We start from the raw sequence: 23,490 nt of genomic DNA, 5'->3' as shown, positions 1-23,490 counted from the left end.
GGCGCCAAAAACTTGCTACTACTTAAATTATAATTCACCCAAGTGTAGGTTGTCTGCAAGTAATATATTTCGTAAGTACGAGATCGATCCACAGAGAGGTTATTTTAAGTTTAAATTTATTAATTTATAGATTACCAAATGCAAGAACGAAGTTTACAAATTATAAATTTTGTCAAGGCTCGAGGATTTATTCTTGGTTTATGCAATATTGTTTAACTAAAAGTAAAACAAAGGAAACCATCATAAATAATGGTTCCAAAAAAATTAAATATTTAAACACACACCTAATATAATATAGTTCCCACTATAGAAAATACCGAATTCACCGATATTTTATATATGGTACCTATGATTATATATATAACTATATAAATATATAATTACATAAAATAAATATTAAATTAAATCATTATATTTTATTTAGAACAACCGGCAGAGCCACGCTATTGCCTAAATGAAATATATGATTTAATAAGTTAGTTGCGGGAAAGTAAAAGTTAGATGCGGAAAGTAAAAGTTAGTTGCGATAAAGTAAATGTTAGATGCGGAAAGTAAATGTTAGATGCGGAAAGTAAAAGTTAGATTGTTAGATATCATAATATTTCATTTAGAACAACCGGCAGAGCCACACTATCGTCTAAATGAAATATATGATATAATTATGATGAAATATTTATTGTATCAAAATTAAACAACCAATCAAGATAACCACTTCAATGGTATCAAGCATTTGATGTAAATTGATAACAACAAATAATTCATTTTTATACCTACAATAAAAAGAAATTAGCAAAATGAAAAAAAATAAAGAAAGAATATGCAAAATATATACAATCTTACTTCACCAAGAATTCATCCTCTTCACCTTGACATAATAGATTTAGCTTTCGATGAACTTTCTTTTGATCAACAATAAAAACATCACTTATAATTTGGAAAATGAAAAATATATTGGAACTTAGAACTTTTATAAACACTCACACTATATTTTACAATGAGATATAATGATTCTCAAGCTAGCACAAGGCCTCTATTTATAGGCCAAATGTGAGAAAGGGTAAAAAATTTTATTAATGCAATGTAGTTGTAATAGTAGTCTTTGTCTCCTCCAACTTCAATTCCATGTTCCTTCTTTCAATGCTTTGTTCCATGACCTTAATCACCGAATTTGACTCAGCTCAAAACAGTAAACATGTGGAGAATTGTCTGTAGATGAATTTGGCCACTTGGTTCACCTCATTTGGTTAAATATTAAAATAGTTATGATTTTTTTACTATATGCTGGTCATGGTGAAAGTAAATTTCTCCTCCTTTTGATATTTTAACAATTTGATCATCTTAACCAAATTTTTAGGCAATCATGTCTTCTGCAAAGTTGTAGATAATTTCTCAAGAATTCTAAACATGTTTGAATCACCTCCATTTGAGTTTTCTAGCTTGAGTTATCATTATTTTACTAACACGTAGAAAACCTGAAAATAAAACATATTTAGTAAGATATTTAAATATAAACACACAATACTAAAATAACATAATTTTATAATTTTAATGAAACTTAAATTTTAAAATATAGGTTTTAACATGTAATAAATTATTAATTTTAAGTTTCATCAATCAGAGAGTGGTGGAAATGTCAAAATAGCGGGAGGGAATTTATAAAATAAAAATCCATATTTTATATCTTAAAATTATATTAAAATAGTCAGTAACATTTATTTGTTTTTCTTTTCAGTATATTTGCAATGTCGTCACGCAATCCACTTTCAATCATTCTCGATTAAAACAAATTGAATGGCCCTAACTATCATGACTGGTCTCGAAATTTAAAGATTGTTCTGAACTCGGAAAAGATTGCGTATGTGCTTGATAAGAAGCCACCGAAGGAAGCACCTTCGAAAGTCAGTCCGACTGAATTGGCTAAGCTTGAAAAATGGTAGGACCATGATATTCAAGCTAAGAGCTACATGTTGGCTTCTATGTCGAATGAACTGCAGAGGCGGTTCGAGGAGGCAGCGAATGCTGCTGACATTCACCTTCATCTGAAAGAATTGTATGCTGTACAAACTCGTTCAGAGAGACATGCTGTTGTTAAAGAACTTATGACTACACGCTTGCGAGAGGGGGCTTCGGTCCATGAGCATAGTGTTAGGATGATTGGGCTCATCGAGAAGTTGGTGGGAGGACTCGACCTGGTTATCCCTAGTGAGCTCTCGACTGATATTCTCTTGCTGTCTTTGCCTGCCTCGTTCGATGGATTTGTGGTTAATTTTAACATGAATAATCTTGAGGCCACCCTTGAAAAGTTGGTCAATATGCTTACTATTTATGAGGCCACAATCAAAAAGGATAAGCCTGTTTTTCTAGTGAGTTCTTCATCCGGAAAGAAAAAGGGAGCCCCATATAAAGGCAAGAAGCGTTTTGCCCCTCCAAAGAAGAACAAGCCCAACAAGAAGCCATACAAGAAACATACTACGGGGCCCACAAATCCTGACAAGTCAGAACAAATCTGTTTCCACTGCGACAAGCCTTGACATTGGAGGCGTAATTGCGCGGAGTATCTTGCTCAGAAGCGTTCTGGCCATGGTATGTTTTATATTGAAGTTAATGTTTCTATTAATTTCTCTTCTTGGGTATTGGATACCGGATGTGGTTCTCATCTATGCAATGATTCGCAGGTGATGGGAAGAAGCAAGAGGCTTAGAGATGGTGAGACCTTTCTAAGACTAGGAAATGGAGCAAGGGTTGCTGCTACTGCCATTGGAGACATTACTTTAATTTTGGACAATAATTTTAAGTAATTTTTGAGAGATGTTTTTTTTTTCTTGAATTGGTTAAAAACATTATTTCTATTTCTATGCTTTATAGGGATGGTTATTCTTGTGTTTTTGCTAAAGGTGTTTGAAATTTATACAAGAATGAATGTTTGATTGGAACTGGAGAATTAACAAATGATCTCTATAACTTAAAATTAAAGGAGATTCCATTAAACAATGTCCAAGCGCATACGAAAACAACAACAAAAAAATGGAAAATAGAAAATCCAAACCCCGCACAAATATGACATGCTAGACTAGGTCATATTTCTCAAAGAAGGATGCACAAACTAGTGGGAGAAGGCATGTTTGACTTGTCAGACATAAATTCTCTACCTACTTGTGAGTCATGTCTAAAAGGAAAGATGACCAAGACTCCATTCCATGGAAATGTGGAACGTGCACATGGTCTACTGGATTTGATCCACACAGACGTTTGTGGCTCGCTAAGTGTTAGCACAAAATTTGGGCATTCCTACTTCATTACCTTTACTGATGACCATTCGAGGTATGGGTACGTTTATTTGATGAAACACAAATATGAAACATTTGAAAAGTTCAAAGAATTCAAATCTGAAGTAGAAAATCAGCTAGAACGAAGTATCAAGGCACTTCGATCTGATCGAGGTGGAGAATACTTAAGTGCTGAATTTTTGGGTTATCTAAAAGAGAATGTGATTCTCTCACAGTGGACTTCACCAGCAACACCACAATTGAATGGTGTTTTTGAACGTCGAAATCGAACCTTGATGGACATGGTTCGATCCATGATGGGATTCACTGAATTGCCTGTTAGAGTAGGTGCCCGTCGAGCCAAGTGTTGGCCGAGGGTTCATGTTTAAACTATATGTATGAACAGTCTTTATTTTAATAATATTTGAAATTATTATTTTGGCACTTCTTTATCTGTATACCCATGCTAGTTGCATAGATAAAGCCCTTGAATATACAACTAGTAGAAAGAATATGAGATGCTCATATGATGAGCATCATGAAACTCATATTTGTAATACTGTATATTCTAAACGGTTCCTAGTCGATTCAGCCGCCACTAAGAAGGATATAGGTCGCTCGAGTTCGAGACTAGTATCTGCGATGTGAGTACCATGTTTCATTGGTAGGGGACATTGTGATGTCCGAGCATGCAGATAGGTGCTCCTTGTAGAGTGCACTGAACAACCCTCCATAAAGGACTTTCCAAGTGGTTCTCACTTATCGAGTGGAAAAGTCCTAGTTTATGGTTGTACACCATTAGTCCTTATGACCCGGGACAACATTGAGACTCTATGTGCTAGAATTACACTTTGACTTGTTTACCGACTCTCAAGGGGTCATCAGGTGGCAAGGTTGGGTGTTTTGTCGAAACATATAGGAGTCGATGCATTGTAGTCGGGGATTCACCGCTTACCTTCGGGTATGGATATCCTATGTGTTCTCATGTATGTGTAGTTTGAAATATCTGATCAGAGTATGGTGGTAATTAAGAAAGGGGTTTCTTAGATCACACCATCAATTCAACTACGACATGACACATAGTATCGATTCATTGACAACTCTCGATAAACCAATGGTTGTCGAATCGGTCGGGATATATGAGTTGAAGGGACCGTACTGTACGCTAACCATAATTGAATGGTTCTTGCAGGCACTATCATTTGATACCTAGGGAATCATGTAAGCGATGCTGCTAGGCGTTTAACATGATTGGTTGGGTACTATCAGACTTGAGTTCTGACGTTCTTGTTATCAAGGAGTTGATAAATAAGAATGGAGCAATTGGGGTATGCTCATATAAGGACATGTTTAGTCCGAATCACATGGAGATGTGAACCCACGGCTAGTTGTATCAATGAACCATTGAGGGCCACACAAGTGCTAGCTTTCTAGATCCCGTTGAGAAGTTAAAATAGTTCAATGTGTTGAACGGCTTATAAATGAGTTTATAAGCGTAAAGAAAAATAGAAGTAAGACTTCTATGAGAGAAATGTAATTTTTAATTTATGAATGTGTTCCTAAATTAAAAGTAGGCCAAGTGAATAATGTATTTGAAAATTGTGATTTTCATAAACATTATTATGGACTAAATTAAATTAATTCAAGTGTTGAATTAATTAAACACTAGTGGGTCTAGTAGAGTCCAAATAATTAAATTAATTCAAGTGTTGAATTAATTAAATAACATTGGGCCTTGTAGAGCCCAATTGGAAATAATTATTTAACTAGTGGGCTTGAGTAAAATCAATTAAAGTCTAATTGGGCTCAAATATGTTTGAGACAATTAAATTAAAAGTCCATGGGCCCTTTGTAAATGTTACAAGCCCACTAGGTTTTGCATGCTTGGGAGATGAAGAGGTGTGGAATACTTTTGATTAAAATATTGCAAGGCATGCAAAAAGTAGTCTCAACTTTTTCAAGCACCAAGACAACACTTCACTCTCCCATTACATCACCTTGGCCAAAACTTTACACCCTCTTTTTCTCTCATTTTTGTTCTTCAATTGTTGGAGAAACAAATCACTTCTCAAAGAAAAATCCTTACATTTTTTAGTGCAAGTGTACATAGGTTCAAGCTTGCAAGTGGTGGGCTTGATTTTGAACAAGGAGTGTTCAAAGGGAGGCTTGAAGATTGTCTACCATACAAGAGCTAAAGTGTTTACACTTTAGTTGGAGCCATCATCAACCTCAAGAGGTTGATAGGTAAAATTTCTGAACATCCTATGTATGACAAAGGTGTTTAGTATATGTTACACACTAGTACAATGGTGTTCAAATTTTTCTCAAAACTTTCGGTTTTCATGCTTAGAAAACAATTTTGTGCTTCCGTTGCGATTTCGAATACCTAAAATCGATCCCTTTCATTGCCTACATTTTTTTGGGGCTTTGCGCTTGAAACTGCGGCAATGTTGTTGAATAATGTCCATACCAAAGCAGTGGATAAAACATCATATAAGATATGGATGGAAAACCTCCCAAATATTCTTACTTGAGAATATAGGGATGTCCTGCTTACGTGAAGCAAACAGTGGGAGACAAATTGGATAGTAGATCCACTTTGTGCTACTTTGTAGGATATCCAAAGAATTCTGTCGGATATTATTTCTATCATCCTAATGAAGCAAAAGTGTTTGTTTCAAAAAATGTCACCTTTTTGGAAAGGGAATTTCTATTAGATAGAAAAGGTAAGATGATAGAATTTGATGAAATTCAAGATACTCCCTCAACTATAGTAGTTGAACCTAATCCCCAACAACCAGTAGTTGAAGTACAAGCTCCTAGAAGGTCTGATAGGGTTATTAGACCACCTGCAAGATATACACTTCTTCATGAATAAGGCCATGATGAGCCTTGTGTTAGATGTGATTTAATGAATTTCAAAGAAACAATATATGATACAGATTCAACCAAATGGCTTGAAGCCAAGCAGTCAGAAATGGACTCTATGTATTCAAACCAAGTCTGGACATTAGTGGATCCACATGAGGGAATCGTTCCCGTAGGATGCAAATGGATCTACAAAAGAAAGCTTGGGGCGGATGGGAAGGTAGTGACATTCAAAGCAAGACTGGTTGCAAAAAGTTATACTCAAAGGCAAGGAATTGACTATGAGGAAACTTTTTCACTAGTAGCTATGCTTAAGTCCATTAGAAGGCTACTAGCCATAGAAGCATGGTATGACTTTGAGATATGACAAATGGATGTAAAGACTGCATTCCTCAATGGAGACATCAAAGAAGAAATTTATATGTCTCAACCTGAGGGATATACATCAGTAGGAAGTGAGCATAAGGTATGCAAACTTCAGAGATCTATATATGGTCTCAAGTAGGCGTCAAGGAGTTGGAACCTCAGATTTGATATCACTATCAAAGAGATTGGTTTTGCTAAGAATCTCGAGGAACCATGTGTGTACAAGAAATTTAGTGGGAGTCCAGTGACATTCCTTATACTTTATGTTGATGACATCCTACTCATTGAAAATGATGTAGGATTACTGCAATCAACTAAAGTATGGTTAGCAAGTAAATTCTCCATGAAAGACATGGGTGAAGCATCCTATATATTGGGAATATTGATCTATAGAGATAGATCAAAAAAGATGCTATGACTCACCCAAGCCACTTATATCGATACCATTCCGAAGCGATTCTCTATGGAAGAGTTCAAGAGAGGATACTTACCAATGTGTCATGGTGTTACTCTATCTAAAGCTATGTATGTGTCCTAAAACTGTTGAAGAGATAGAGATGATGACACGTAGTCCATATGTGTCAGCCATTGGTAGTATCATGTATGGTATGATATCGACACGCCTTGATGTTGCCTACGCTCTGAGGGTTACAAGCAGATATCAGGCGAACCCTGGTCCAATGCATTGGAAGGCCGTGAAAGATATTCTTAAGTACTTGAGAAGAACTAAGAACTTGTTCATGGTCTATGGGGGTGGAGAATTGAAATTGGAAGGCTACACTAATTCTAGCTTCCAATGTGACGTAGATGATTCGAAATCGACCTCTTGTTTTGTATTCATGCTTAATGGTGCGGCTATCTCTTGGAAGAGTTATAAGAAAGACATCGTTGCGGATTCCACCACTGAAGCCGAATACGTTGCTGCATCAGCTGCAGCCAAAGAAGTAGTTTGGATGAGGAATTTTGTCCAAGATTTGGGCGTCATTCTTAATGGAGTTGATCCAGTCCCGGTGTACTGCGACAACACTGGTGCCGTTGCGCAAGCAAAGGCACCAAGGTCTCATAAAAAATCCAAACATATACTGAGGAAGTTCCACATCATCCGGGAGATTGTGGGAAGAGGAGATATATCAGTTGAAAGAGTCCCCTCTGCAGATAATGTTGCTGATCCACTTACAAAGCCCTTGCCAAGACCATTGTTTGAAAAGCATCACGAAGCAATGAGACTAAAGTTTATGGGTAGTTGGCTCTAGGGCAAGTGGGAGATTGTTAGAGCAGATGCCCTGTAAGCCAACTATTGGCTTGGAAATTTATTGACTCAAGTGTAATAAACATTCTTTATTTTAATATAATTTACCTTTTAATGATTTCATTATACTTTATCTGTATACCCATGCAAGTAGCATAGATAAAGTCATTGATTATGCTTTAATATAAATGAATCGTAATTCGATGTTGAAACTCATTTGTAAACACTGGATATTCTAAATTCGTTCCTAGTCGATTCAGCTACCTAAAAAGGGATAAAGGTCGCTTGAGCTCGAGACAAGCATGTGTGATGTTGTGTACTGCATTTCTTGGTAAGGGCATAGAGATGTCCAAACATGCAGATGAGTATTCATATGATGATTATACCGAACAACCCTCCCTCGGACTTTCCAAGTGGTTATCATTCATCGAGCGGATAAGTTCGTGGTTATGATTGTACATCATTAGTCCTTACGACCCGGGACAGCACTGAGGCTCTATATGCTAGGGCTGTGCTTTGACTTGTTTACCGGCTCCAGGAGTGTCATCAGGTGGCGAGGTTGGGTATAGTTGCGACATATATAGGAGCCAGTGCATTGTAGTTGGGGATTCGCCGCTCACCTACGAGTGTGGATATCCTATGTGATCTGATGTAATAGTAGAGCATGGAATCTCTGGCCAGAGTATGAGATGTACGTTGGAGAAGGAATTCTCCAATAGTACACACGATGCCAATATTATAGTTATAACATAGTTATCGAATTAATATGAAACCCTCGATGATCCAATGGTTGCAGATTCGATCGGGTTATATGAGATGAATGGACCGTACTGTACGTTAATCATAATCGACTGGTTCTTGTAGGCACTATCAGTGATACCTAGGGGATCATGGGGCGATGCTACTAGACGCTCTTACCATGATCCAATGGGTGCAATCATAAATGAGTTCTGACATTCTTGATCATGGTGTTAATGAAAAGAATGGGGCAAAATATGGTAAGCCCAAATAAAAGATTGTGTCCTGAATCACAAAGAGTTTTGAACCCACGGTTAGCTGTATCCCTGAACCATTGATGGTCACACAAGCACTGGATCGTTTGTTCCCGTTGAGAAAATAAATTAAAGAAGTTGGATTTATATTATATAGTAAATTCAAGTAGTTGAATTTATGATAATTAAATTTTGAGAGAATAAATTCAAGGAGTTGAATTTATAAAATTTGAGAATTTAATTTATTAAACTCAAATGTTGGGTTTATTATATATTAAATTTTGGAGGTGATCTAAATTCAAAGAGTTGAATTTATAATTTAAATAATAAATTCAAATATTGAATTTATAATGAATTTAATTAATTAAGCTCAAAAGTTGAGTTGATTAAATATTAAATTAAAATTGGTGGGAAGTATGTTTAATGGGCTTGAAGGAGTACAAGTCCAACATACTAAATAATTAAAGTTTAATGTACTTGGATTAAATTAATTAAACTAGTTGGACTAGCTCAATTAATTAATCAGGCCCATACATGTTTATTACATGTATTAGGTCATGGGTTAATTATAAAAGGGGGTTGAGAAGCCATAACCCAAACAACCACCACCTCACAATTTTCGTGAACCTCCCTTCACATCTCAAATAATTTTCGGCCATATCAAGAGGAATTTTGGTTTGTGCCGCCTCTCTCGTTTTTATCTCAACGTTCAAACTTCTTTCAATTTTCTAGTGCAAATTGGAAGAGGAATAAATCTTCTAGTCGTGGACCTGATTAGAAGAATTAACAAAGGAGCTTTTGAAGAAAATTCGTAGTGATACATCAAGAGCTAATCTGTTTATACCGGATTAGTTGGAGCCAAGTGATTTAATTCACAAAGGTATAATTTATAACGTCCTATGAATGTTTATTCATAAAACCATACAAGTGCACAAACATAAATATATTTTGATTGTAAAAATAAAATAAAAATTTTAAAACTTCCGCTGCGTTTGGACGTGTAGAAAACCGAGATCCAACACATATATCTCTACACATGTACATATATTATTGGAAAATAAAATGTAAAATTGAACTCAAATCAAGTTTTCAATATGACTATTTGGAGCGGAAGTTTGATTTTCCTAAATCTTGCAGCTCATTTACAAGTCTCCTCAATCTCGTGAGTTTATTTAATATTCGGTAGATTACTAAAAGATCAATCAAAATGCACACCTTAAACCTTTGGAGTCGTCGATGATGCTCCAAAAAAAGCAAAATGCACAGAGAGAAGTTAGTTATTGTGCGTTGTATATCACATGTTGTGTATTATCTCTTGAGATGAATACCGAGCATTTATTATACTTATGATAAACATAGTTCAAGTCCAGTTCAAATATTGTAAGATCATATGAGTTTTGGATACTAACAATATTTAAAGCATTTATGAACTAACATATATACTGCAGCTTGATAAGAATGAATCATATAGCTCTTTTAGGATTTTATTTTTTCGTCTGACATTTTTATTCCGAGTTTTATGGCTAAATCGTCATATTTTTTTTATTGTTTGTAGGTTTGACCAAAAGGTGTAAAGTTTAATTTTGGAGATAAGGTCAAAGAGTTTAGGGCCAAGCAGGAAAAATTTCCGAGAATTAAGGAAATAATTGATGAAGAATTTTTCCTATCATCCAAGAATTCTTATGATAAGATCGAGGAAGTTTTGTGATCTTGGAATAAATTTGGACAAGAAATGTGTTTTCTATAACATTTGAAGTTTTTAAGATGAAGTTATGGAAGAAAGAGAAAAAACAGAAGAGGCCTTGGAACATGGCGTGTTCATGCCTTGTATATGCTCCACTCCTGCCTTGAAAAAAACAGAAGAGGTCCTAGAATAAGGCGTGATCACGCCTTATGTCTGATTCACTTCTGCCTTGTGACAACATGAAGCTCGAATTTAAGGATTAAAATACCTTACATATTTAAAAATCTTAATTGTGGTATTCGATTTGTTGCTGAAGGATCGTTTGCAAGGCACCTTGAGGTACTTCAAACAAAATATTCTCCAAGACCTGCAATAGCTCGTGTTCTAACACTACAAAAAGAGGCAAAAGACAACGGTTAAAAACCGTTGTCGTAGGCGTCTAAAGACGACAGTGAAAAACCTTTGTCGTAGGTCTGTAAAACCGTTGTTAAAGAAAATGTGGTTAAAGAGTTCGATCAAAGACAACAGGTTTGAAATGTTGTGTTAGCTACAATTTGCGACGGTTTTTGAAACACCGTCGCAAATTAATTAGCGATGGTTTTTCAAAAACCGTCGCTAAAATTATGTACAACCGTCGATAAATAGCGACTGTTTAAAACCGTCGCTAAAATTAGCGACGATTTTTTTTATAAATTAGCGACGGTTTGGCATGATTTCCATCGCTAATTTTCCTGTAAAATAAAAAAAAGTTACATTTAATAATTTAATAAATATTAAAAAAACTTACAATCTTACTATGCTAACAATATTCTTGATCTTAAAAATTTACGAAAAATTAAAGCGAAAAAATTTACCCTAAATCGAAATTAAAATCGTGTAAAAGAGAAAAATTTTAAGTGTTGTGAAATGGTGTGGAAGAAAATGGACCGAGAATGGGGATATTTATAGACAGTTTGCGACGGTTTTTGAGCGACGGTTATTTATCCAACCGTCGCTAATTTAACATTTGCGACGGTTTGTTTTTAATCTGTCGCTAAATTTAGCGACGGTTTTTGCCAAACCGTGGTTAATTTTAAATCGACGACAGCTTGGCTTAAAACCATCGCTAAAATTAGCGACGGTTATACAAAAACCGTCGCAAGTTTTAGCGACGGTTTTTGCCAACCGTTGCTAATTTTAAATCTATGACCGTTTTGCTTAAAACCGTTGCTAAAATTAGCGATGGTTATACAAAAACTGTCGAAAGTTTTAAATTAGCGACGGTTTAGTATGACCGTCGCTAAATTTAGCGACGAGTTTGCAAAACCGTCGCAAAATTTAATATTAACAATAAATTTGATAAAAAAAAAATTCGAAGACAACAACCATATATAAACAAACTGTTGTCTATTAGCGTTTTTTTGAAGGCTACGACAATGGTTTTGAAAAACCGTTGTCTATATGTGTTTTGTAAAGGGTCAAATACAACGGTTTTAAAGAGACTGTTGTCTACGAGCGGTTTTTTTTAGGCTACGACAACGGTTTTTGTTAAAACCGTTGTTAAAAGTAAAAACACAACGGTTTTAATAAAAGCCATTGTCTTTGATGTGTTGTTGAATGTGTATTTTTTTGTAGTGTAAGAATATTTACACCGATAAATTAAATCGAGTTTGATTAAGAATCAAGCAGAAAACATTCGAAGTAATCATTCGTTAAGAAAACCTGATATATTTTATGTTATAAGGTCCATGAATTTAATTCACGTAACCTGAATGCATGCAATCTAGGCTTTTATTTAAATTATGTGCTTAATTATTTTTTTATGCATAATTCATGTATGATAGGATTTAATTCATGAAATTTTAAAAGTTCATGCATTAAGGTTTCTAGATGCATTTCACGTTCGAACGAGGCACGGAGAACGGAGAATTTTCAGGAAAATTATTTTATTACATGATTAATTTAAGATGTTTTGAGGGTGCTTTTCAAAAATGGGATTTTATTGGGTATTTTTACCCGCATGATTTTTTTTTTGACGGTACAAAAATTTTATCGAATCGAGAGACTTTTTGAGGGTTCGGCTAATATTTTCAAAAAAGTTTTGGTAGGATCGGTTTATAGATGAAAGTGTGTTTAGAATAAGGGTTGAATAAACACTCGAATATTTTCACAGCTTTTTCGAATATTGAGTCAGTTTAGTGATAAACTCAAACTCGAGAATCTCGTCAGTCAATATCAGTTGGTTAACAAGAAATTGTGCGGAAGTAAATCAACTGAAAGACAGAATATAAAACTGAAATAGGAACACAAGAATTTTATGGATGTTCGGAGATTTCAAACACTCCTATGTCACCCCTTCTATCACAAGGATAAGATATTCACTAAAAGGATTTGATCGATACAAGGATTTGCAAAGACCCACTTCAGTCTTGGACTTAACAATGCCAAACTGAAACTCTTAGTTTACAACTCAGTTCACAGTTTACAACTGGACTACAAAAATACTTAGCACAACTGATCTCTGTAAGATTTAGTTTTACAACAGCAAGTATGTGCTAGAAGCTCTAAATATAGCCTGAATGCTATTTGATAAAACAGTAAGTGTGAGCTTTGATTATTTGATAATTTCAGCAGCGTGATAGCAAGTGAGTCGTAAGTTTCGTATTTGTTTAGTTGCTCTTCTCTGCTATTTATAGGCTTCTCTTCCAACGGTAACAATAAATATATTTGAATCTTTTCTATCTGTTGATTGCCATGTCAAAATTCTTCTTACATTTATTCACTGCAGCTTTTCTGAAATGCGGCACTCCCACTATAAGTTGCAGTTTGTTCTGTACTGTTGCCAGTTGGATGTTTTTGTTGTTGACGTGTACAGTTGAGAGATCAGCTGATTAAGCAACAGATGATAGGCTACCAACTGTTTGTAGCAACTGATCCGTTTCCAACCGATCAGTTGGTTGTCTGCGTAGCTTAGTCTCGTTTGTTCAATTGCCTTAGATTTTCTTCACATTAATCTTCAGTTAATGCAATCAGTTAGTACACGTAGTTTCATCAGTTACCTTCAGTTCTGTCAATCAGTTAGTTCGAATAAATACATACACAGTTTGTCAAACCACCGAAATTTAGTTTCCAACAATTTTCCCTTTTTAGGTTTTTGAAAAAACTTAGAATTATTGAACTGATCAACTGAATAATTGTAGATAAAATAACTTCTTTATTGATAACTCTTCCAATGTACAGATTCGTACAAAGAATGAAAGAATAAATAATCTTTTAACTATCAAAATCTGTCATAGTCTTAAACCGAATAGATGAAGAGACTGTCTTCTAACTGATCTTTTATTTCTTTGCTCTCTTATCGGCTGGTTGCTGATCAGTTTGTTGACTAGATCTCGTCTTTGATATCTGCTGCTGGTCTTCTTCTTTATCTTCCCATTTTTTGTCAAACGCCTCCACTTTCTTGGATAAAGATTTGACCTCTGAGCTGATGTTAGAAACAACATTCATCAGAAGGTCTTGAATAATGTCCATACGTTTGGTGAGTGAGTTCTGCAAGAAATAGAAGCGTTTGTTAAACATCTCCTGAGTATTGAAGTGAGCTTCAGCTGACGCTCTGTCTTTTTCGATTTGATCCATATGGAAGAACAAGTTCGTGACATCTAATGTGATCTTTTGAAGACTCTTGAAAGTGTTCTCCTTCATGGTATCAATCTTCATTGTATGCGCCAGCTGAGTTGATTTGATGCCTGAAATAGAAGTCATCATGCTGACAAGGTTGTTCTGGATAGCTTGAATCTCTTCAAACATAGATTCAGTTTCTATATGAATACCAGGATACATGGCTCCAGAGGTTTCTGGTGCCTCTTCTCGATTTGTTGATAAAAAATTACTAAAGCCCTGTCAGTTTTTTCCACTTCTATTGTTTCTGGAACATATTCTGTTATTACTTATTGAATAGGTGGAGAAGAAGTGGTTGGATCAGCAGCAATCTTGGAAGCTTCTTCAGTTTGAGGATCAGCTGAGATAAAGATGACTCGTTAAAAAGCTCACCCGCTGATACACTGCATGGCCTTTCAGTTGATTGACCCGATTGAACGGTTTCTTCAGTTTGATCCAGAACAGCCTCTGTGACTGGTTGTTTAGTCAAGCTTGGCTCTTCAATAGGCACTTCCTGTTCAGTCGCTACCTGTTCAGTCGTAGAAATTAACTGAACTGGTTCTTAAGTTTCTTTAAGAACTGCCTGTTCAGTCGTGGCAGACGGCTGAACTAGCTCTTCAGTTGGAATCAAAATTGCCTCTTTGGCTGGTTGTTCTGACTTCTGAGGCTCTTTAGCTGTGACTGTAGATAAAATATTCAGCAGAATATAAGTGGCAACTGATTGGATAACCTCGTAGATGTTTGCCAAAGATAAGTCAGCGTCGGTGTACAACTGAGCTTCAGCATAGGAGGATGGAGGAGCAGAAGAAGATGGTTGCACATCTTTGGTTGAAGGAGCAGTTGCTTGTTCCGATGGTTAAACAACTGGTTTCTGAGTTGTCTGCTGGGTTTGGACTGAGGGTTCAACTTCTTCTTCAGATGAATGATCGTGTGAACCCGTTGGAATGATCAGTTTTTGGTCTATTGCCCATTGTTTGATTGCCATCTGCAAAGTGATAAGATCCGAGTCCAACTGATCATATACTGCCTTATCATTGTAAGCAGTTGGACTGGTAGGATTATATTTTGTCGCAGCTGTACAATCATATGGCTTAGCTTCTTTGCACGGATTTGATCGAAGAAATATTTCTTCCTTTGTAAGACTTGCCGAATCGTAGATCCTTTGACCAATTTCAAAACAATAGCCTCCAGTTAGATGAATTTATTCAGAACTGATTTCTTCTCTAACTGCTTGGCAAAAACATCAGTTCTAAAGAGGACCCAATCAGCATAAGCTTTCAGCTTATTCTCGGAAAATTCATTGATCTCGGTCCATATGAGATCAATGTAAGTCTGGATCCATTTATGGGTCGGGGCTCTTCTGTTGACTTGCCCTTTCCCTTGGTGTCAGTCAGGGCGTGAGGGATGTTTTGCCCTGACGAAGTTGCATCGATATTTTCTCTAATCACTACCCCCTTTGGTCTGGCAAAAGGAAGAGAAGTGGGGAAAGTGATAGAGATAAGTGGAGCTTGGACTCCAGCTGATTTCTTCTTTTGTGGAGCAGCAGCTGAAAGAGGTGACTGAACCTCAGTTCCAGTTTTGGTTGTAACCGCCCTTAGCGGTATAGCCTTGATCGGCTGTTCAGCTGTAGGATGTGTCAGCCTCTAAGTTAAGATGGTGACTAGTTCAGCAACTGGTCTGATCTTTGGTGTCCTCGGCTGCTTTGGAATCTTCGGAGAAGGAGTCTTCTCAGATTCTGTTTCGCTGACAATCAATTTTCTTTTGATTGTCTTCTTCTGTGAAGGCTTCTTGGCTTTTTGAGCTTCACCCCTTCTATCACAAGGATATGATATTAACTAAAAGGATTTCATCGATACAAGGATTTGCAAAGACCCAATTCAGTCTTTGACTTAACAATGCCAAACTGAAACTCTTATTTTACAATTCAGTTCACAGTTTACAACTGGACTACAAAAATACTTAGCACAACCGATCTCTGTAAGATCGAGTTTTACAACAGCAAGTATGTGCTAGAAGCTCTGAATATATCCTGAATGCTATTTGATAAAACAGTAAGTGTGAGCTTTGATTCTTTGATAATTTTAACAGCGTGATAGCAAGTGAGTCGCAAGTTTTGTATTTTTTCATTTGCTCTTCTTTGCTATTTATAGGCTTATCTTCCAACGGTAACAATAAATATATTTGAATCTTTTCTATCTATTGATTGCCATGTCAACATTCTTCTGACATTCGTACACTATAGCTTTTCTAAAATGATGCACTGCCACTGTAAGTTGCAGTTTGTTCTGTACTGTTGTCAGTTGGATGTCCTTGTTGTTGACGTGTACAGTTGAGAGATCAGCAGATTAAGAAACATCGGATAGGCTAACAACTGTTTGTAGCAACCGATCAGTTTCCAATTGATCAGTCAGTTGTCTCCGTAGCTGAGTCTCGTTTGTTCAATTGCCTTAGATTTTCTTCACATTAATCTTCAGTTAAGTCAATCAGTTAGTACACGTAGTTTGATCAGTTACCTTCAGTTCTCTCAATCTGTTAGTTCAAATAAATACGTACACAATTTGTCAAACCACCGAAATTTAGTTTCCAACAATTTCACCCTTTTAGGTGTTTGACAAAACTTAGAATTATTGAACTGATCAACTGAATAATTGTAGATAAAATAACTTCTTTTGAAACGTCTCGCTCATTTTAAAATTCTACTAGATATATTTTTTTTTACTCACATTTTTGAAATAACATTTAAACGTTTCGCATGCATGCGATCTACAAAAAATATAACATTTAAAAATGATCTTTCGTATTTACAAAATAACATTTAAAATAACCGTATTTATTTGCCAATAAAAATTTAATTGGCAACAAAAGTAACGCAGTTTAAAATATCTACCATCATCCTCAAAAATCAACGTAAACATAAACGAGTAAAAATATGAAAATCATCAACGAATAAAAATGCTTATCTCCTTTCGATCTCAAAAATCATAATGCGGAAAAACGTGTGGTCCTCGGGTCGTGTGACCGCACCAAGTCTGCCTACTCAGAGTTCGGCACCTCCAGTCTCCTCACCATTTACCTCACCTGCATCACACACGCCTAGTAAGTTTAAAGACTCAACACACCTGCACCGTTAATAGCAAATACATATACATAGCACACAGCAGTGAAAAATACCATACTCAACATACCTTTCATGAACTTTAAAAGCGTAATGCAAACGTGTCGTTTAACATCGTGACGTGTCAAAACAGCTCATCGTTAATCATCATTCATCATTATCATTCATCGTTCACCATTTATCATTCATCTTTCATCATTTATCATTTATCGTTCCTTTATTGAATTCAGTTCATTAGAAGTGACTATCGTACATCATCATCATTTACGATGGATCCATCATACATAGAACCGCGGTACCCGACGGCTGTCGGACATCAGTGACAGGATCACCCATCCACTGTGCCTAGGCCTCATCATCAGCTTTTACATATACGTCTTAAATATTTACATATAATTCAATAGCCACAACTAATTCCAATCATTCAAAACATTACCATTTTCATCACTTATAAAAATCATGCACCAATGCAATTTTTCTTAAATCCAAGAATGCGACGTATATCTTCATAAAATCTTAAAAATTGTGAATCATGATGCATGGACATTTAAAATATCATAAATTTGTGCTCAGGGCGCTGTCAGGCCAAAATCTCACTCTGGGTGCAAAATGATCATTTTGCCCCTGGAAATCCAAAAATTACCGTTTTGCCTCTAGACGTAAAATTTAACGTTTTTGACATTTTCTTAATTCCATTGACTCTAACATGTCCCAAATAATTATTTAAGCCTACATGAATTTTTTCATATTTTTATTTGGCTTAAATCGACGACTTTTAAATTAATCTTTAACTATAACATATTAATGCGTTTTAATCCCGAATTAAACTAAACCTTAGCATAAAATTCCAAAATTAAAAACTTAGACTTCTAATAATTATTTGAGCTTAAATATAATTTTCCATAATTTTATAAAGCTTAAATCTAGGCATTTTAATTAATTTTTTAATTAATGTTTCGTGCGGCGATTAAATCTCGGATAAATCTAAAACTCATTATTTTAATCCGAAACTTACCAAACTCTTAAAAATGTCCCAAAACATATTTAAAAGCATCCCTAGACTTAACTCGAGCTCATTTCATAACTTATCCAAATTATTTTAAAACTTGTACCGGGGTCCCGGTTTTAACCCGAATCAACCTGAAATTTAACTAAATCTTTCTCAACTTAATCCATGCCTAAAATGAATCTTACCAGCCTCTAAACAACCATTTACAGCCCACTAAAACCAACGAAAACGAGGCCACAAGCTGCTGGAAAAATCTGCCTATTCCCACTCGAAAGCCCGAGATGCAACAAGCCTCCAAATTTCGTCCCTAGCTGAAGTCCAAGAGGACCAGCCCCTAACCAACCTGCCTAGTCCACCTTAAGACCCTAATGGACCGTCCTAACCCAAGCTCACAGCCCCATGCTTGACGCAACTCGCCAATGCTCGCTAGACACCGAGGAAGCACCACCCGCGGCCATCCTCCACTCCACTTGATCAAGCGGCTTCGGGGATGGTTCTATCGGGGTTAGACCCTCCTAGACCTTGTCTCAAACCCACCAGGGCCTGGTACGTGGCTTGGATCGGTCCTTGCACCGCTGGCTTCGCCCTTCACACGCTGCTTCTCCAAAACCGTAACAACCATGGGTAAAGCACCCCTCGGCCTACAACCAGCTCTCAACGTCTCGACTCCAGCCTATATCCATCTCGATCCTCAACATGTTCAGCCCCTTAGGACCCTAATTCGACATCCCCTTGCACCATAGTAACAAAAACCTGAGATGTATGCAACAACATAAATTTTATGCTTTAAAAGAATTTAATAAAATACTAAAGAAATTTAATAATTTGCATTCATGTGGTTCACGTGGACTTTCCGATTTTCGGGACATTACATCTTTATTGATAACTCTTCCAATATACAGATTCGTACAAAGAATGAAAGAATAAAGAATCTTGTGACTATCAAAATCTGCCATAGTCTTCAACTGAATAGATGAAGAGAATGTCTTCTAACTGATCTTTTATTTCTTTGCTCTCTTATCGGCTGGTTGCTGATCAGTTTGTTGACTAGATCTCGTCTTTGATATCTGCTGCTGGTCTTCTTCTTTATCTTCCCATTTTTTGTCAAACGCCTCCACTTTCTTGGATAAAGATTTGACCTCTGAGCTGATGTTAGAAACAACATTCATCAGAAGGTCTTGCATAATGTCCATACGTTTGGTGAGTGAGTTCTACAAGAAATCGAAGCGTTTGTTAAACATCTCCTGAGTATTGAAGTGAGCTTCAGCTGACACTCTGTCTTTTTTGATTTGATCCATATGGAAGAACAAGTTCGTGACATGTAATGTGATCTTTTGAAGACTCTTGAAAGTGTTCTCCTTCATGGTTTCAATCTTCATTGTATGCGCTGATATAGGGGGATTTTACTTGTTTTTCATGTCATGTTATGTCACATTGTGTTGCATTTATCATTTAGATTGCATGCATTTTGTGTTATTTTAGCATAATTTATGTTTTCTTGTTGCTCATGTGTTTGGTTGGTGAAAATGCAGGAAATTCATGCATGAACTGAAGAAATGTGAAAGTCATCCCCCCTGGCGCACATTCACATCCGCCCGGACGCATCCGATGTGTGGTTAAAAGAATTTTTGCGAGAATCATCTGCCCGGGCGGAAACTTATGTCCGCCCGGGCGCGTCAAAGGAAAAGTGAAATAAAAATCTGCGCAAGCCATCTGCCCGGGCGGACTTTTTGGAAAGAATTTTTGGACGATTTATTCCCTTAATTCTGAATGGGGAGAATATGGTAGGGGGTTGAGGCACGAAATCAGAGATTATTCATCATTATTCAGCAACCACCACAAGCTTTGGAGAGGATTTGGCGCTTGGATTGAAGATTCGAAGATTTCTGGACACCGTTCTTCGTGTTTTTCGTCAAATCTAGTATTTATAATTTAGTTTTTATCCTTTAAACATTGTTGTGTTTATATCTACCATGAATTCTCATAGCTAAACCAAAATATTTGTTGGTATTTAAGGGGATCCTATCCCAAACTTTGATTTACTTAATTTATATTTCGATTGTTGCTTTGTTCTTGAATGTGCTACTGTTTTTCATTGTGTTGTTAGAGCGTAGCTAACTTTAACAACGTTTTTATATTGCGGGTGAGTTCGAGAGAATAGCTTGTGATAGGAACGAGTAGCATAGTTCGTGGATCTACAATTTACATAGATATATGAAATTGGATACACGCCGATAGTCATAGTCCAGTAGGGCGAAAACTAGGGGATTTCATAGATCGACATGCGATTCACTCTTGATAAATAATTAAAGACATTTAATTACTGCACTGAGTAGAATTAGTTTGGCATAGTACGAGAGAGTGTGTTCAATTGAATAGGAAATCATGTCGGAAGCATACAATCACTATTGAACGAATTAATTAATTAATGAAGGGTAGGTGAACCGATATTCCCAACAAATTCATTCCTCATTGAATTTTAATAAACCATTTTAGATATTATATTTCATTATTCAATTCTTGAATCTTTTTATTTGCATATTTATTTGAGCATAGTAGTATTAAAACATTCATCCAAATTTCGTTAGTATAGATTTAATAACTGAAAATAATAATTTTCAAATACAGTCTTCAGTGGAACGATACTCGTACTCACGTACATTATACTATTACTTGACATCGTGAACTTGCGATTATTTTTTGAGCATACAAAACCATATTTTTAGTAAGAATTCCACAGTGCAAGTTTCGCTCGATCAAGTTTTTGGCGCCGTTGCCGGGGACTGTTAATTCACAATTTTATTTTTAGTTATTTTCTTTAACATTATTTTATTTTTTTTGAGCTAACACTCCATATTCTATTACATAAATTTTTTTTCCAGTGCATGCCAAAGTCACTTGACGTGGAGCATGAGTAGTTTGACCCTGAAATTGAAAGAACTTTTCACAGGAGAAGACATCAGCAAAGACTGAAGGAACTGATCGAGAGGCACGAGCATGAGCATGAGGAGGAACACCATGAAGATAGACATGTTGAGATGCCACGCTGTATACCAATGCTAGAGTATGCCCAACCTTCTTTGGATGGTGCACGCCCCGGCATTGTGAGGCCAATTGTGCGGGCAAATCACTTCGAAATCAAGCCAGCTATAATTCAGATGATTCAGAATACAGTCCAGTTTGGAGTATCTGCAGTAGATGACCTAAACACGCACATCGTAGATTTTATTGAAATTTGCGATACTTTTAAATTTAATGGAGTTTCTGATGATGCTGTTAGGTTGTGTTTATTTCCTTTCTCCTTACGTGATAAAGCTAAAACATGGTTAAATTGTTTACCTGTAGGTTCGACCACCACATGGGAGGATATGGCAAAAGCGTTTCCCATTAAATACTTTCCTCCATCTAAAACCATGAAGCTGCGGGCGGACATCACCACATTTGCTCAATTCGAGCAAGAGTCTCTCTATGAAGCATGGGAGCGATTCAAAGATCTATTACGGAGATGCCCACATCACGAATTGCCACTTGGGTTAGTCGTTCAAACCTTTTATTATGGTTTACTTACTCCTAATCGCACTATGATAGATACTGCTGCTTGTGGAAACCTACTGAGGAAGACTGCTGAAGAGGGATATGAGCTGTTGGAGGAGATGGCTGTTAGCAGCTATAATCCTCAATCTGAAAGGAACAACCAGTGGAGAAGTGCAGGAGTTCACCAGGTAACTGACCTTTCTGCTATTACTGCACAACTTGATGTCTTGAACAGGAAACTGGATGGCTTGAATATGGGTGGCATAGCTATGCGTCTTTAAGAGATATTCTGTGATAAGTGTGGGAGTGAACATTTTATGAAGGACTGTCAAGATGACAATTCCTTCTATGTGCAAAATGAGGCACCGGTGAATCAAGTGGGAGTCCAAAACCGTCCAAGGAATGATCCGTATTCGAACACATATAATCCTTGATGGAGGTAACATCCCAACTTCTCGTGGAGTGGTCAAAACAGTCAGAATCAACCACAAAGAGGACAACCATATGGGAAAAAACCGATGTACAGATCTGACCCTCCTAGAGAAGAGTAGTCCAATTTGGAGCATATGATGTCTAAGTTAATCTCATCTACCGAAACTAGACTCCAAAATCAAGATGCATCGATAAAGGTGCTAGAAAATCAGATTGGACAGTTCAAAAATGATAGGAAGTAGAGAACCTGGCACCTTGCCAAGTAACACCGAGACCAATCCAAAAGAACAAGTGAATGCCATTGAGTTGAAGAGTGGAAAAATTTTAGAGTCGAGAGAAAAAGAAAAAAATCAAGTGCCGGATGAACAGACAGAAAAATCTAAAGGTAAGTCTTCTAACTCTACACCAGCACCCACTGCACAATCTAAAATTGTTATACCTCCTCCTTTCCATGCAGCACTGAAAAAACAAAACTTGATGCACAATTCGGTAAGTTTCTTGAGGTATTTAAAAAATTGCATATCAATATTCCTTTTGCCGATGCTTTGATGCAAATGCCTAGTTAAGATAAAGTTTTTAAAGACATCATAGCAAACAAGAGAAAATTGGAGGATCACATGACGGTAAATCTAACTGAAAATTGCTTTGCTTTGGTGCAAAACAAGATCCCACCGAAACTTAAGGATCCAGGAAGTTTTTTTATTCCTTGAATGATTGGTGATGTTGTTTTCCATAAAGCTTTGTGTGATCTTGGTGCGAGTATTAATCTTATGCCTTTGTCTGTGTTTAGGAAACTTGGGTTGGGGGAACCTAAGCCAACGAGGATGTCTTTACAGCTGGCAGACAGATCTGTCAAGTATCCACGGGGAGTTATTGAGGATGCGCTAGTGAAAGTGGATAAATTTATTTTTCTTGCTAATTTCGTGGTGCTCGACATGGAAGAGGATATGGAGATGCCTTTGATTTTGGGGAGACCGTTCCTTGCAACTGGCAAGGCCCTAATTGATGTTCAAGAAGGGAAGTTGTGATTGAGAATGGGCGAAGAAGAGATTACTTTTGATGTTTTAATGCACTCAAACACACACTGCATTCTGATAGTTGTTATAGAATTGATTCTTTTGATGCTCTTGTGTCTACCTATGTGCAGGATGCTCTTAGGGACCCTTTGGAAGCCACTCTCACTACTGAATTGAGAGAAGATGAATTGGATGTAGAGAAAGCAGAAATAGTGGCATACCTCAATGCCAACCAGCCATGGAAGATGCCAATAAGGATGAGATTAGAGGACTTGGGAGATCGAAGAGACTTGATCCCTCAGAAGTCAAGCATGGAAGAGCCA

The 23,490-nt window shown here is 36.6% G+C and overlaps 1 protein-coding gene and 1 non-coding gene across 2 annotated transcripts in view; both read right to left on the bottom strand.

Annotated features, from left to right (window-relative positions):
• Window positions 1–23,490, bottom strand: part of LOC140988195 (protein LAZY 1-like) — an 89,591-nt gene that overhangs the window by 30,307 nt on the left and 35,794 nt on the right. The window lies entirely within an intron of this gene.
• On the bottom strand, window positions 21,603–21,708 carry LOC140989087 (small nucleolar RNA R71). Its single transcript, XR_012177433.1, has one exon. It is a non-coding gene; the product is annotated as a small nucleolar RNA R71 (small nucleolar RNA).

The sequence above is a fragment of the Primulina huaijiensis genome, chromosome 11, assembly GCF_012295235.1.
Source record: "Primulina huaijiensis isolate GDHJ02 chromosome 11, ASM1229523v2, whole genome shotgun sequence".
NCBI lineage: Eukaryota > Viridiplantae > Streptophyta > Magnoliopsida > Lamiales > Gesneriaceae > Primulina > Primulina huaijiensis.
This window is presented reverse-complemented; position numbering and strand designations above follow the sequence as displayed.